Here is a 15,353-nt window from a genome sequence, read left to right on the forward strand (position 1 = left end):
ATTAAATCAGTCTGTTGCTTGTACTTCAACAAAATAGCAGAATCCCCCAATGTCTGAAAATTTGGTTAACACTGTGATTGGAAAAGGTGTTCAACACCGCTAACCTTATTTCTCTCTGGAAATTAAACGTTTAAGGTTGCCAGTGGGGGTATCTGAAGATTTAATTGGTTTCATTATTAATTCAATTTGGTTGCACTGACAGCAACCAAAATAACTTCCAGTAATTTATTGTACATAAGCTTGTGAGTATCTGATCTCTAGGGATGATCTAAAACTAGGAAAGAATGTGTAAAAGAAAAATGAGGACAAAAAAGGGACAAGACCATGAATATCATGTGAATTCTTCTTTGATTTTAATTTACTTCTCTTGTTTGAATGGCACTTCTGGAAAAAGTCCTATTTTTGCTTCATTACCAGTATTTTAAAAAATAATTTGTTATTTTTGTTATATTTGTTATATATATTATATATATATTATGTTGTATTATATATTATTATATAATTATATATATTATATATATGTTATATTTGTTATCCTTATTAACATTTCAGGAGAAAATTTTTAAATTTTTTCAAGTATAGGCATAATCTATCCAGGTAACTCCCATTACAGATATCCTATCAATTTCAGATCATTCAAAATTTCACAAACTAGAAGGTCTCTAGTCATACCATATTGGTTGAGGTCATACCTCAACCAATAATCTTGAGGTAAAGAACTTAAGAAATTTTGTAAATTCTGTATTTGATTCTTTAAGCTAGTGACTTTTTATTCATTTATACAGGGTATTTTCTGTATCTTTTATTCACCCTAATTATGAACTTCGTAGGGATCTTTGTAGCCTCTAGACCCATACTGGCACTATTGACATTTTAGGTTGGACACTGCATAGGTATTTGTTTCTTGTGCACCGGAAGACATTTAGCAGCATCTTTGGCCTCTACCTACTAGATGTCAGCAGCACATACACCCTCCCAGTTGTGAAAACGAAAAGCTCCAGACATTGTCAAACGTTGTCCCAGGTGAAAACTACTCTTCTAAACTCATTGCTAACCACGGAGATCTAGGAGAACACGTAGATTCTATGGCATGACCTCGGACCTACTGCATCAGCATCTCTGGGGCAGAATTCTAGGCATACATTTTTGTCTTTAAGTGACCCAGGTGGTTCTGCTGCAGCCTGCCCACAGACAACCCATTTTTGGCATGGTGCCTGTGGATATAGGGTAGGTTAATAGGTATTTGCTGAATTGTTTATTCTAAAATCTCAGTTTAAGATAATTTTTATGACAACTCTAAAATCTACCAAGTTATAAGGAATAAACATACCACAGCTTAGGATCAACATTGTTAAGAATCAACTTTATATGAAGTTTTATAATGCAGGGTAACGGTACATAGGGATTCCACTCAATTGCTCATTCTTCTATTCTGAACTTTTTTTCAAAAAAATTTATTTTTTCAGTGTTCCAAGATTATGTATCACACCCCGTGCTCCATGCAATATTTGCCCTCCTTAATACCTACCCACCAGGCTCACCCATCGCCCTGCCCTTCTCCCTTCCAAAACCCTCAGTTTCTCAGAGTCCACAGTCTCTCATGGTTTGTCTCCCCCTCCAATTTCCCCTATTTCTCTTTTCCTTTCCTTCTCCTAATGTCCTCCATGTTATTCCTTATGTTCCACAAGTAAGTAAAAGCATGTAATTAACTTTGTCTGCTTTACTTATTCCACTCAGCATTATCTCCGATCCTGTCCATGTGGATGTAAAAACTGGGTATTCATCCTTTCTGATGGCTGAGTAATATTCCATTGTGTATATGGACCATATCTTCTTTATCCATTCGTTTGTTGAAGGGCATCTTGGCTCTTTCCACAGTTTGGTGACCGTGGCCATTGCTGCTATGAACATATGGCCCTTCTTTTCACTACATCTGTATCTTCGGGGTAAATACCCAGTTTCATTATTCTGAGCACAAAGAACATCTGATTTTTTTTTTCTTAATAACTGAAAGCCAAATCCACCCAATGTTTTAGGACCAAGGAGTTAGCTAAGATGACAATGGATGCATATACAATACTTCCCAGTTTGTACATCTGCTCTGTACCAGGTGGGGTTATTCACTGGTTTTGAGCAATTTTTGTTTTTGTTTTTAATCCATATTCTAGGAACAAAATCCATTGCATACAAGGTCAACATCACCTATGTTTTTGTTCGTTGGAAATATTATAGCCATTAATGAATACACCAATATACTTTATCTTAAGTAGGATACATGCAAATGTTATTTCAGTTACAGGTTTAGATAACCAACCTGGAGTCAGTTTAGGGAACTTCTATCTTCCCAAGTTATTTTTCCTCCCAAGATGACAATGCACTGATTAACATGAAGTAGAATTTTAAATACTTTTAAAAAGCATTGTTATTTGAAATCTGAACCTCTATGTATACAGAAGTAAGGTGTTTTTTCCAAAGAAGTTTTTAAAATTATTTTCCACATTAGTGTATAATTGACAACTACGATAAACATTCAATGATATTTTGAAATTTTGCAAACTAAATTATCAAACTCAGGATTTAGGAATGCCTATATTGAGCTATTTTGCATTAATGAAAGAAAGCATCAAGAATAAAGAATAGCTATAGTATATGATGTAATTCAGAGACATTCTTATCAAATGGTATGAATACAAATTCCAACTCCAAACATCTGGGAATTACATGAATGGAGTTATTTAATCTTTGCGCGTAGACTCCTCTATAAAATGATTATAATAAGAGAACCTATAAAAGAGTTGTGAGAAAGCTTAAAACAGTATCTCTCATACACTCAAGGTTCCAAAATGCTATTGACTATTAACTTTTTGTATTTAATTTTTAATTTCTTTATTAAATCAAGCAGACTGATAGTTCTCCTCTCAGGTACACACACTACCACTCTCCATGGCCATCTTCAGAATCTGAGGGATAAAGGAAAGAAGAAAACCATGGTTGAATCTCACAGGAGTCTGGCACCACACTTAAAAAATCACCATTAGTCAAATAGTATGTCAAATATGCCCTAAACACATTCACAACATTAGCAGGGCTATGTAGACCAAATCAGATCAAGGGTTCCTATACAAACTGATGTATTAGAGTAGTCTAACAGACAGTAGACATCTCTAAGGGCCAAAGAAAACACTGGCAGTTGTAGCATGAAGTTTCACGATACCCACATTAAAATCTCAATACCACTGTTCTGTGTTATTACTGATGGTCTGTTAACTTAAGGGTTGAGTGGCAACTGATACACTACAGATCATACAATCATCAAATTAGGTCAGGCATTATGGCTTTCCGATTTCTCCAAGTTCAAAATGCTAATTTCTTTTCAAGTATGAAAAAAAAAAACACCAGACAAACTTAAAAGAGGGGTGCCTAGGTGGCTCAGTTGGTTGAGTGAATGACTCTTGTTTCTGCCTCAGGTCATGACCGAGGTCCCTGCTGGACTGCCACTAAATGAGAATTCTGCTAGAGATTCTCTCCTCCTCTCCCTCTGCCCCTCCCCCACCCACCTACTTTGCAAGCATGAACATGCACACACGCTCTCCAACTCAAATAAAATCTTAAAAAATATGAATGTTTCTTGGGAACATTCTAGTATAAAATGAATCATTTAATAAACATTTATTGGAAGACTGGATATTGAACTATACCAATGGATACAAAATTACTGAGGAAAAACAGCAAGAGCAAAGTATGCAGGACTGGAAAACCAGGAAATGAGAAGATATTTGGAGTAAATGAGGATAACTAGTAGCTAGTGGCACAATTCAATTCAGAGCCTCCTTCCATTAGGCAACTCATGGGGAAAGGTTATTTTTAAAATGCATTATTTTAAATCTATAAAATAGTTCTTAACCACTAGAAGGTGTGTAGACTCCTTAAGCCCGAAAACTTATTTTGAGAAAACAGATGTGGCAAAGTATACTGATAAAATTATAAGTCTTAGTGTCAAATAGAACTAAGTGACTCTCCATTTTTTTCTACTGTTACCTTGGACAAGTTATGTAAAAAGACTCCATTAACCCATCCATACAATTTTAGAGTAATATCTATACCATATAATAAATTGACACAGGTGAAGTACTTAGCACAGTGCCAAGCACTGAGTACATGTGCCCAGATGCTGATTTTTTTTGGCAGGGGGGTGTTGGTGTGCAAGAAGCAAGTGCATGAATGGGGGGAGGGGCAGAGAGAGAGGGAGAGAACTTCAAGCAGACTGTGCCGAGCAGGGAGCCCAAAGCAGGGCTCCATCTCACCACCCTGACATCATGACCTGAGCTGAAACCAAGAGTTGAACTCCTAACCAACTGAGCCACCCAGGACCCCATGGAAGACAGCCTATTTTTATGATAAAGTCTTCTAGAAATGGAAACATAACAAGCATCAGTAAAGAAGAATCCAACATTACTTGACTTGGTTCAGGAAGAATTTTCCAAATCCCACTACCAATAATCTTGGCCCCTAAGAAGTGTAACTGGAGTCTCCTTTCAGTTAGAGTATTGAAGTCAGTAGCCTATTCCAAAGCCTACATGGCTCTCCCAAAGATATGGTCTATTCTATTTCCAGGTGATGCTCCATGCATCCTGCTAATTGTTTATGAAAATGAGCCTTATAAGCTAACATAGGAGATCAGAACTCCAGAGGAAGTCAAAAACTGAAATCCAAGTCCTGTTGGGAATGCGTTCCAGAAGCACCAAGATCAAAGTCCTTAAAAATCTTAAGTGTTTCATGAAAGGACCATGAACATTTGTGCAGAAGAGTGCTGGCCATATTTGCAGCTTCATACTTCATTCACTGAGGTGATTATATCCAGCACAAACATGAACCATGCCTCTCTAAGCTAAAGCTAAATTCAAAAGCATTTTAACATCTGAGGTTTAGGGGGATTTATCAAACTTTTCTGACCATTAGAACCATTTGTGCTTCATTACAGATAAGGCGAGGGATGAAACAAGGCAAAGAAATACAGCTTATGCCCTGAAGTCAGAAATACATCTTGAAGTCATTCTCTCTACTTCTGTGGTGGTCTAAACATTAAACTTTGCTTATATACCTGAATCTTAATTACCTACAGCTTGTTCCCTATTGATCTTATAGAACTTGATCCGTTCATCCATCCATCCATCCATCCAGTCAATCTATAAGCAACTATGAAACATTATAAAATCAATGTGTGTGTGTATATATAGATATGCATGTACATACACATAATCTGGCTTCTGGAAGGCTACAGTAGTGGCAGTGACAGAAAGGTAGATGGTACAACATTGTCCTTTCCGTAATGGAGACAACCAATGAGGGAACTTGGTATAGAAAGGAAAAGTAGGTACTGCAATCTTACACAGAAAGGACGTGCTGTGAGCAAGCAGGAAAAAAGCCATTACCAAAAATTCATCTATCAGACATTTGCTATTTAGTTTCACCCTGAGTCCTGTGTCCTTTGGATCATAGCAAATCACTTGCAGACCACAATCTAGAGAAAGGTTTTTTTTTGGTGGTGGTGGCGGGGGAGAGGGCTTCTAAGTAGTTAAAGTACTGTCCTCTATACTAGGAGGCAGTCTTTTGAGGAAAGAGAGAGGCATTTACTACTGAGCCTTCCTGTCCTTTATTTCTACATGGACTAGATTGTTTAAGGAATAGCAATTCAATGCTCAATTATAATCATTTATTAAACTTGGAATATTGTTGTCTTTGTGAAAGGAAAATTGTACTGCCAGGTAAAATTAGTTCCAATAGCTGCAGAACAATCTCATTATTGGGCATGTTTGAAATTTAGTGACCTTAGGCTTTGGACAGAAAGTTTTCAGGCTAGCTGCCTGGGACAGCTGAGTATTCTTAAGGAACAATGGAGAAGCACGTGTTTGAACCAAGCCACGCAGATGAGAGCTCTCAGACAACAGTCACCTACTAGTAAATGGGAATGGTAGGGTGACCAAGAACTGCCCCCCCCCAGAACTTCTGTGAAGTTTGAAGTCGTATTTTCCCATTTACAGTGTCTAACAATGTATACAACACATAGAATTGAGTTCAGCTTCTTCACCTTTCTCATAGTTATGACATAAGCTGAGCCTTAGAGAGGAAGAAAAAAAAAATCACAAAAAGCAGAGAAGAGTTACTAATTGCTTTCCCCTGTTACCTCTTTTCAATTTTAGCAGCATGAAAAGGAATACCCTGACAGAAAATGTAAAATTATCTGATAATCTAGCAAGACAAACAAAGCAAGGACCTAGTTGAATTCTCAGTATGTCTGAATTAATTTTTAAAAAAGAACTACCCACTGTTAATGTGGAAGGCTTAAGCAACCTTTTCAGGCTTCCAAGGTGACTGAATTCATCAGATTTTTAACTGTTACTAAACAGCTAGTCTTTTTACCCTCTATCACCTCTAGACTCAGGTCATCAGACTTGCCGTGATAAATTGATCTTTTTTAAAATTTTCCCCCCACTTACAGCATGAAGAGTGCAGGGGTCACTGTCCTGATAAGAAAGAATGATACTCGGCCTGGGAAGAGTAAGTAATGGAAGCTGCTACTTCCCCATCTGTCTACACTCCCCCTTAACCAAGGACAACCACATTACTTTCCCCAGGTTACTATGGACTAGAGTTCAATTGTCATAGTTGACAAGAAAGGTTAAGAAGAATTTCTTTTTAGAGGTGATGATTTCCAGGAAGCAGAGGTAACATGGTAAAAAGCCAGGAGGGCTCTATGAGCTTACTGTCCTGCCGTGAGCTGCTTCAAGCACAAAGCTCCATTTTTAAGTGTGTCAAGAAACAGAAAGGAGGGACAGCAGCTGCCCAGATCAAAAAACTGTCTGACAACATATTCTATCAGGCCCTGTACTGGTAGCTGTGGACACAAAGATGGAAGAAATTGTCACTGTACCGAGGGTCCTGCAAGAGCACAGCATAGGAGCCTCTGGCACCAGGCAGTCAGAGTCACTTCCTGGAAGGACAGACACATGAAAGTGGGGTAGGATGTTCCCTATAAAAAAAAACTTGAGCCAGGCCAGGAACTTGACATACCATACACCTGTGCAGAGAACCAGCAATATGGTGGGCTGGCTTCCTGTCTTTGCTCTGCACACTCCTAGGACTCTACTTACCCTTTGATAAGATCCATTATGTACAGAAATACATGGTCTATATCTGCGATGTTACTAAATTAAGGACATTATGCCAGGCTGCCCCAGACAATTATGGGGTCCAGTGTGAGAAAGTAAGAAGAGGTGATAAACCACAAGTCTTAAGAGTTAAAAGTTAAAAACTGAAATTAACAAATCTGTAATAGATCTGTTCTACTTCCCTACATTAACATATTTGCTTTCCTAACATCTTGGAAAGCTAGGTTCTAGTAAAAATTCTGGGGTGAAGTTTTCATCTGGAATATCATCTGGAATCCCAGCCCCATACCCTAGCCCCCTTCCTTCCCTTCTCATTCCAGCTGAATTCTACCCCAGCTGGGACCTTCCTGCACTTGCTGTCAACCCTGCGAAGCTCAATTCACAAGTCAGCTGCCGGTCATCCATGCCAGAGTACACACGTAGCGAGAGTAAGCTTTCCTCCAGTCAGACTCCAAAGAGGCCTCTTTCATCCTTGAGGCTGGCTCAGGACCATATAGGCAGGGAGTTCTAGAGTCCTAAGGACTAAGAAGAGATAGGCGTTGGGTAGGGAAACTGGACTCTGTTGGGACTCCTTATTTTGAGAGATAAGGAAGCTGGAAAGGCCAGAGAAGGGCCCTTGAATGTACGGGAGCTAGGGGAAACCATCTTTTGGTGAGTCTAAGGGCAGAACTGCCTTCCCTTCCAATTAATTCTTTACAGACTGATGGAATCTTCCTTAAGACCTCCCTTCCTGGTAGATAATCAGGGAAAGTACCAATTCCAATTAAAGCTATTTTAGTTTGGGCTATTTTAATTTGTTCCCCTTTTTTTTTAAAAGATTTTATTTATTTGACAGACAGAGATCACAAGTAGGCAGAGCGGCAGGCAGAGAGAGAAGAGGAAGCAGGCTCCCCACTGAGCAGAGAGCCAAATGTGGGGCTTGATCCCAGGACCCTGGGATCATGACCTGAGCTGAAGGCAGAGGCTTTAACCCACTGAGCCACCAGGCACCCCAGGACATGGCTTTTGGGAAAAACCCAAAGCCATAATGGCAGACAAGCCGCAGACAGAGAAAACTAATTAGATTAAGTAGGTAAATTAAGAAGTATCGAAAAAACGTGAGGCCTGCCATACACATAGTTCACCACTGGGTACTGAGGTCCAGGACTGCTGTACCTGGGTTTGGCTTCTGTATGGAAAAGTCTCCCAAAAAGTGACTGACACCCATTCAGGTGCCACGAAATGGAGGGATGGAGTCTTTGAAGCCCACAGTGGAGCAGAAGCCAGAGGCACAAAAAAGCGCTCTGTTGGAAAGTCCAACGCTTTCCTTTAGTTTCAGAAAAAGCCTCAGGATTTTCTTTTTTCCGATGCTAATTTATTTCCAAGGAGTTATTGTTTTCCGGTTGCCACAGTAACAAACTACCACAAGTTAAGCCACTAAAAAACAAAAGTTTGTTTTCTTACAAATTCTGGGAGTCAGAAGTCCGACATCAGTTTCACACGGCAAAAATCAAGTCGTCAGCAGGGCTGGTTCTTTCTGGAAGCTAGGGAGAGTCAAAGGGCTCACTCAGCCTTTCCAGCTTCTAGAGACTGCGTGTTTCCCTCACTGACAGGCCCTAGCTCTGGCTTCAAAGCACACCCTGTGCGGAAACTCAGCGCATGTCCATTTCCTTCCTGTCTCCCACTTCCCTTATAAAGGCTGCTATGATTACGTTGGACCCACCTGGATAACCTGGGCTAATCTCCCCTTAGAATCCTTAGACTTAATTACATCTGCTAACTCCCTTTTGCCTCATAAGGTAAGACATTCTCAGCTTCCAAAGATTAGAATTTGCCACTTTGGGGGGCAGTTATTTAGCCTGTAACACAGGGGAGAAGTATTTTTTCTAGATCAAGGTACTGCCTCATTCACTGGAATAAGAACCAGGCCTACTTCATCTGCTCCCAATAAAAGAAGGAATGCAGATTTGACACAATCAAATTTACCATGACTTCCCCAACCCCTGCTCTCACGCTGGTTTGTTTTGTTTTGTTTTAATTCTTTCATTTTTCAATCACCGTGCCTGGCTTTCCTCAGTCATCCAGACTACCTTTAGAACTACTCTCCCCATACTCTGCTGGGGTATTCTTAGGGAAAACAGGCAAGTGAACTTATTTCTTATTCAAGATCAAGCATAATCAAGAATGTACATCTAGGGGCACCTGGCTGGCTCAGACGGTAAAGCATGTCACTCTTGATTTCAGGATTGGAGTTCATGCCCCATGTTGGGTGTGGACGTACTTAAATAAAAAAAAGAATATATAATATATAGCTACATTAAACAGAAGTGCATTATTCTATTTAGATCAGTCTGAGCCAGGCAAAATGCAAAGCCACATCTCCCCACGCCCTGCCCCATCCAACCTTCAAGCTTCAATTTTTGGCTTCATGAGTGAATGAAGGGAGAACCTCTTCAGAGAAATACTGGAATTGAGGAGAGAGTGAGAACAGTAGAAGTAATTAAAAGTACTATGTCCCATAAAAGAAGGCCAACTCTACGCTCTCTTTCATAACAAGCATGTCTTGTTGTCTCTACTATGGGGACATGCTCTGAACTGTCCACCATAAGTGCCAGCAGCCCTGAGCCACTCCCTCACTCCACTCCATGCTCAAGAGCCAAGTACTGGCCAAGGTGAGGACGCACATCAATAGGGTCCCATGCGTGCTGTGTGGAATAGTCTTCCCATCTTGTCTGTGCTGTTACTCTGGCTGTAGACAAGAGAGAAAGACTGTCCTAATCCTCTCCCAATGTGGCCAGGCCCGGTGTGGGGTAGGACCAGGAGCCCTGGTCGTATAAGGAAGAACAGGAAAGGTGGCCATCTAGCACTTGCATTTCCTAAGTGCAGACATCAGGTCACCCCGGAATGACCAAGTCAACTTCTCCAAAGAAGGATCAAACCCAAGCCCTTCCCCCTTTGGACTTTAATCACAGGAGTCGAACCAACCAACACTCCACATATTCTAAATTTACTCGGTGGATTTGTTAGTGATTGCATTTCTGTGACAGTTTTAAGTTAATAGAGAAGGCATTTTCACTTGCTATTCTCCAAATGAGTGAATTTGGAAGTAGAAGCCAGTTCTTGCCATATCACTCTTGCATACGTTTTTTCCCCTGCATTTTCTCTCTGCCCATGCAGAACACAGCATGTGGGAGCACAGAGTTTGGAGGTCCCATTCTTCAAAACTAGAGTCTGAATAAAGTGTGTGGTTATGATTACATGCTGACTGACATATATGCAACTTTTGAGTGGAACAGCATGAGTTGTGGAGATTGAATTAAACAATAAACCCGCAATTGCTTGTTAGGGTGCTTTAATTGACTCATAAGTACCATATGTGAAGCTGCGTGGCTGCAGGAGCCCAATTATAAGCTTGCTTATGGAAAGATACAACTCATTTTGCATGTTGGAAACATACTCCCCAATTATTGTTGCCTCTCAGAAAAAAAGCATTTTTAAATAAATAAGAAATACTTAGTGAGCTAATAATGTACACTTAGTCCCAAGGTAACCCTGAGGCACTTTATTTAGGTTCTAATACAAGATCAGAGAATGCACAGTGAAAAAAATGCCCCTCTGCTTTATTCTGTTAAGCCCGGAGCTCTCTGTGTTCACAACCGAAGAAGCCTACACAGGACTCTTGACTTGAGGGATATCCCCCCTAACTGACAAAAAACTGGTAAAAATAAACACTTAGGGAAAAAAGAGAACAAAGTACAATTACAAACAATTCATAAATTAAACAGAGCTAATACATGTGAGGGTCACAGAGGAGAAAGGGAGATCTTAAACTCTGGCTGCCAATCTAGTGGGGAAAATTCCAGAAGGTAATGCTAGGAATGGGGTCAGGTGATCAAGCTGGAAGCACATTGGTCAGGATCAGCTGTGGGCTGGTGGAAGTGGGCAACACAGGAGATACATGTTGACCAATTAGTAAAATCAGGAGATTCCAGATACGCAGAGTGAGCACCTTCGTGAACCAGAGTTGAAAAGGTGTAACCAGTGGGAATCCTAAATCTAAAAAGGAAAAGCATAAAATTGTCCTTCTCTAGGGCACCATAGAGCCTGACCGTGGTGTTTGCATGAACACAAGTGGTCTTGGAGTACCTTTAGACCACCAGTGATTTTCAGTTAGCCACAGTGATGTCTCCCCAAATAAATAAGTACAAAGAGTAGCTTGTTTGCTAACAAAGCTGCCAGGGAAGTGTTTTAATCTCCTGCTACTCCTTCCCTTAAACTAGACCAAGAAAGATGCACACTCTGAACACAAAGACAGGAGATGCTAGACAAAACCAGCTTCAGAAAGTTTTTAGCCACTCCTGCCATTTAGATCGCCTCTCTGAGTCCTTCCTCCTACACAGATAGTAAAACCTGTATTGAGAAAAGACATTATAAATGCATATAAATCATCACACTCAGCAAGACGTTGGCAGCAATCACTCTAAGTCCTGACAGTGAATAGGAAGGAGCCATCCCTGCATCCAAGCTCGTTATACACCAGCGATTCTCTCCCTGATTTTATAACTCCTTAGAGTAGCTCCATTTATCTCAGTTGACTTTCTCCCATTAAAAATAATGCAAGGGGGAATGACTGCTAATGGGATAGTGTTTCTTTTGGGGGAGATGAAAATGTTCCAGAATTAGATTATGGTGATGATTGCACAACCCTGTGAAAGTACTAAAAATGACCAACTTATATACATTGAAGAGCAAATTATATCCCAACAAAGTTGCTATAAGCAATCCATACTGTATTCTGAATCTTAAAGAAATATAAATTATAAATATAATTCTAAAAAAAAGCTCAAAGGTCGTGTCAAAAATCATGTCAACCAGCTGCAGCATTTCTAGAAATCCTGGAAATCGGAAGCATTTAGCAGCTACCAAAGAAATTCTCTGAAAAGTTATGCCAAAAACCATTTATATCAACTTTTATAAATAAGGATGTTCCCATAAATAATGAATTAGGGCTTTATCATTAATACAGTTCTTTTTCACATGTTTCTGGGCTGCAAACTTTTAAATTTTGTCCTTCATTAAGAAAAACAAAACTAAACAAACAAACAAACAAACAAAAAAAAGCACATTTGCCTAGATTTTCTGTGGTGCCATACTTGCCAAATCAGAATTCTGTAGAATGCTACTTGGAGGATGCAGTTGGTTGAACTATGAAATGTAACAGTAATAAAAGACAGAATTTCTGCCCAAGGAGGGCTTAAAATCTACACAGAAAACTTTTTTTTTATTAAGATTTTATTTGTTTATTTGACAGAGAGAGAGAGATCACAAGTAGGCAGAGAAGCAGGCAGAGAGAGAAGGGGAAGCAGGTTCCTTGCTGAGCAGAGAGCCCGATGTGGGGCTCAATCCCAGGACCCTGAGATCATGACCTGAGCCGAAGGCAGAGACTTAACCCACTGAGCTACCCAGGTGCCCCACACAGAAAACTAATGTGTGTGTGGGGAACCCCATATATATCTTAGAACCACCTGTATGTAAACAAATTTTGAATACAAAAGCATTGTATAGTGGTTAATTTCTTACCACGTTTTAAAAACTGTCAAGTAAGAAATCATCTAATTCCCCTCATAAATTCTTTTTCTTTCCTTCTTTCTCTAGCATGGCCTCATTAGAGGTATAAACTAATGGTGAGATGCTTTCTAGCATTTCCAAGTCATTTTTCACACTGCCACTAAAATGTTTTCAGATTTGTTCAGAAATATCTGCCACATTCAAATTCTGTGTCTTATGCAGAATGAAGTCCTCAATTCAAATCACAGGAAAGTTTCTTGACATTTCTTTTATATATTTGGAAAAAAAATTCACACACACTTCATTCTACAGAATATTGCCTATAACTATGCAATCTGCTAGAAGCTTTATACTCCTCCAGCCTCTATTTTATGTACATGTACAAGGGAAATGTCTATTTGGAAGCTGTGAAAGAATAAGTATGCTAATTCATACACCGCATGGAGAAGGTGATTTATTCCATTTTTAAAGGAATATGGCAGTATTTACATAAGTTTCACCTGTATCTCTGCAAACAGCTGTTGTGCAAACAACTTCTAAATCAGGAGGAAAAACGGGCTGGGTATTTTTTTAACAGTAGCTCTGCGCTTCACAGATGGACGGTGCTTTAGTTACCTGCCACACTTCATATAAAGGCATATGGAAGACTTGGGCCAAATCACTGCACCAAGTAATTACAGAATTTAAAAAAAAAAATACTTACCCTTGAGTATGAAAGCTAAGATTCTTAGAAGCCTCTATAAAACAGAAACTTTATTCATATCTGCCACGAATAAGCTATCTTGATAATGAGTGCTGTATCATTTATCAGGAAGCTTCACTTTGCCTCACATAATCCTTCTAGTAACAGTAACTAAGTGACAAATGAGATGTGAAACTCCAAATTAAGAAGTAATTTGGTGTTCTCTATTGAAAAACAAGTGCTAAGACCGGGATATTCATTATCTCACTGCTACAGAGAAACAATAAATCAACACAATATCCACACGTACTCCCCACCCCTAGCTGAAGTAAACTACATTTGCTTGTGGATCTATCCACCTAAAACATGTTCTGAGAACTTTTCTTTTTTGACAGATGATTTCCTCTTTGTAGATCACTACGAAGGAGTACTCATGCTTTACAGGGAATCATAATCACTGCCATTATAATCAATTGTCTGTTAGGTACAAGGCTGATGTCATGTCAAGAAGGCATTTGTTTTCATTTTTGTTAGGTCTCCTCCCCCATAGGTTCTGCGAAGATGCTGCTGAAATTATGTTTATTCATCCCCATATTGTCTTTGGTCCCTCTGGAGGCCAAGCATTTGCTGCATCCTCTACGAAAAACACATTTGTTACACTTTCATTCTGTTCTAGAATCTCAAACTTAATAAAACCCTACAATAAAAGTCTGAGTAACAGTGGGTTAGAGGATCATATTGTAGTTCTTACACACTATATATATATATATATATACACTAGTCACAAAACTTGAGCTTCTCTCACAAGACATTTTAATGAAGAATAACTCACTTCATACAATATGCAGATGGATTCCTGAAAAGTTGTATGCAATACATAGGAAGGAAAGAATCATATTTTAATGCAACAGGAAGCCTGCTATCAAAAGGTTTTCTGCCCAGAATAATGGTATTTAACCTCAAAGATTCATTTTTCAATGTAAACAACCCATGTTCTTATGTGAAACTGAAATTGTCTGAAGTGATATTCATCGTTCAAAATCAAGTGACCTCTGGTATCTTAAATTTTATACCTGCTAATGTTAGCTTAGTTAAGAGTAAAACCACCTTCCAATGTCTTACCAGTTGTAAGTGAAGACAGGAACTTGATCTATTTTTACCTTTAAGCATGGAGAAATAATAAAACCTAATGTGACTAACAATATTAAATTCATACATTTTACTACTTTGCGCTAGTACTGGCCAGCTGCATAATTCAAATTATCAAGGCTAATTGGGCCTGTAACTGAATATTCTTCTGGTAATACATTGTTTTCCACATTTGCTTCAAGTCTTCATAGCACCCAAGTGGAATCTGCTTTTTAGCCAAAGCTCCATGCAAATGACCAGGACCCAAACACAATCTGAAGGTGTGACAGCATCAATCAGGAGATTGAGCCTGGCCCTGGCTTTTCTGGAGAGAGCTGTATGACCCACTCTGGGTAAAAATTATAAAGAATCAAGTGTATTTATGTGTATAATGAAGAAGTTGGACTAGGTTGATCGGTGACCCTTCCTGCTGTCATACTCCATGACGGCATTGTGCGTATAGGCATGACAGAGCATTCTCAAATATATTGTTGTAATCCATGGTTTTATTGAGAACTTGTAAGGTTACTGCCCCCAGCCGGTCCTAAAGTAAGCATTTATGCATAATTGTATTTATTTCCTTTAATGACGTGTTGTTAAATACATACAGCATGCTAACACATTCAACAATTTTGGTAAAAATAAACCCATACTTCACTTAGGAAGGCATTTTATGGGGCGCCTGGGTGGCTCAGTGGGTTGAAGCCTCTGCCTTTGGCTCAGGTCTTGATTTCAGGGTCCTGGGATCGAGCCCAGCATCAGGCTCTCTGCTCAGCAAGGAGCCTGCTTCCTCCTCTCTCTGCCTCTCTGCCTACTTGTGATGTCTG

This window comes from Neovison vison, chromosome 3 (assembly GCF_020171115.1).
Source record: "Neovison vison isolate M4711 chromosome 3, ASM_NN_V1, whole genome shotgun sequence".
Classification (NCBI taxonomy): domain Eukaryota; kingdom Metazoa; phylum Chordata; class Mammalia; order Carnivora; family Mustelidae; genus Neogale; species Neogale vison.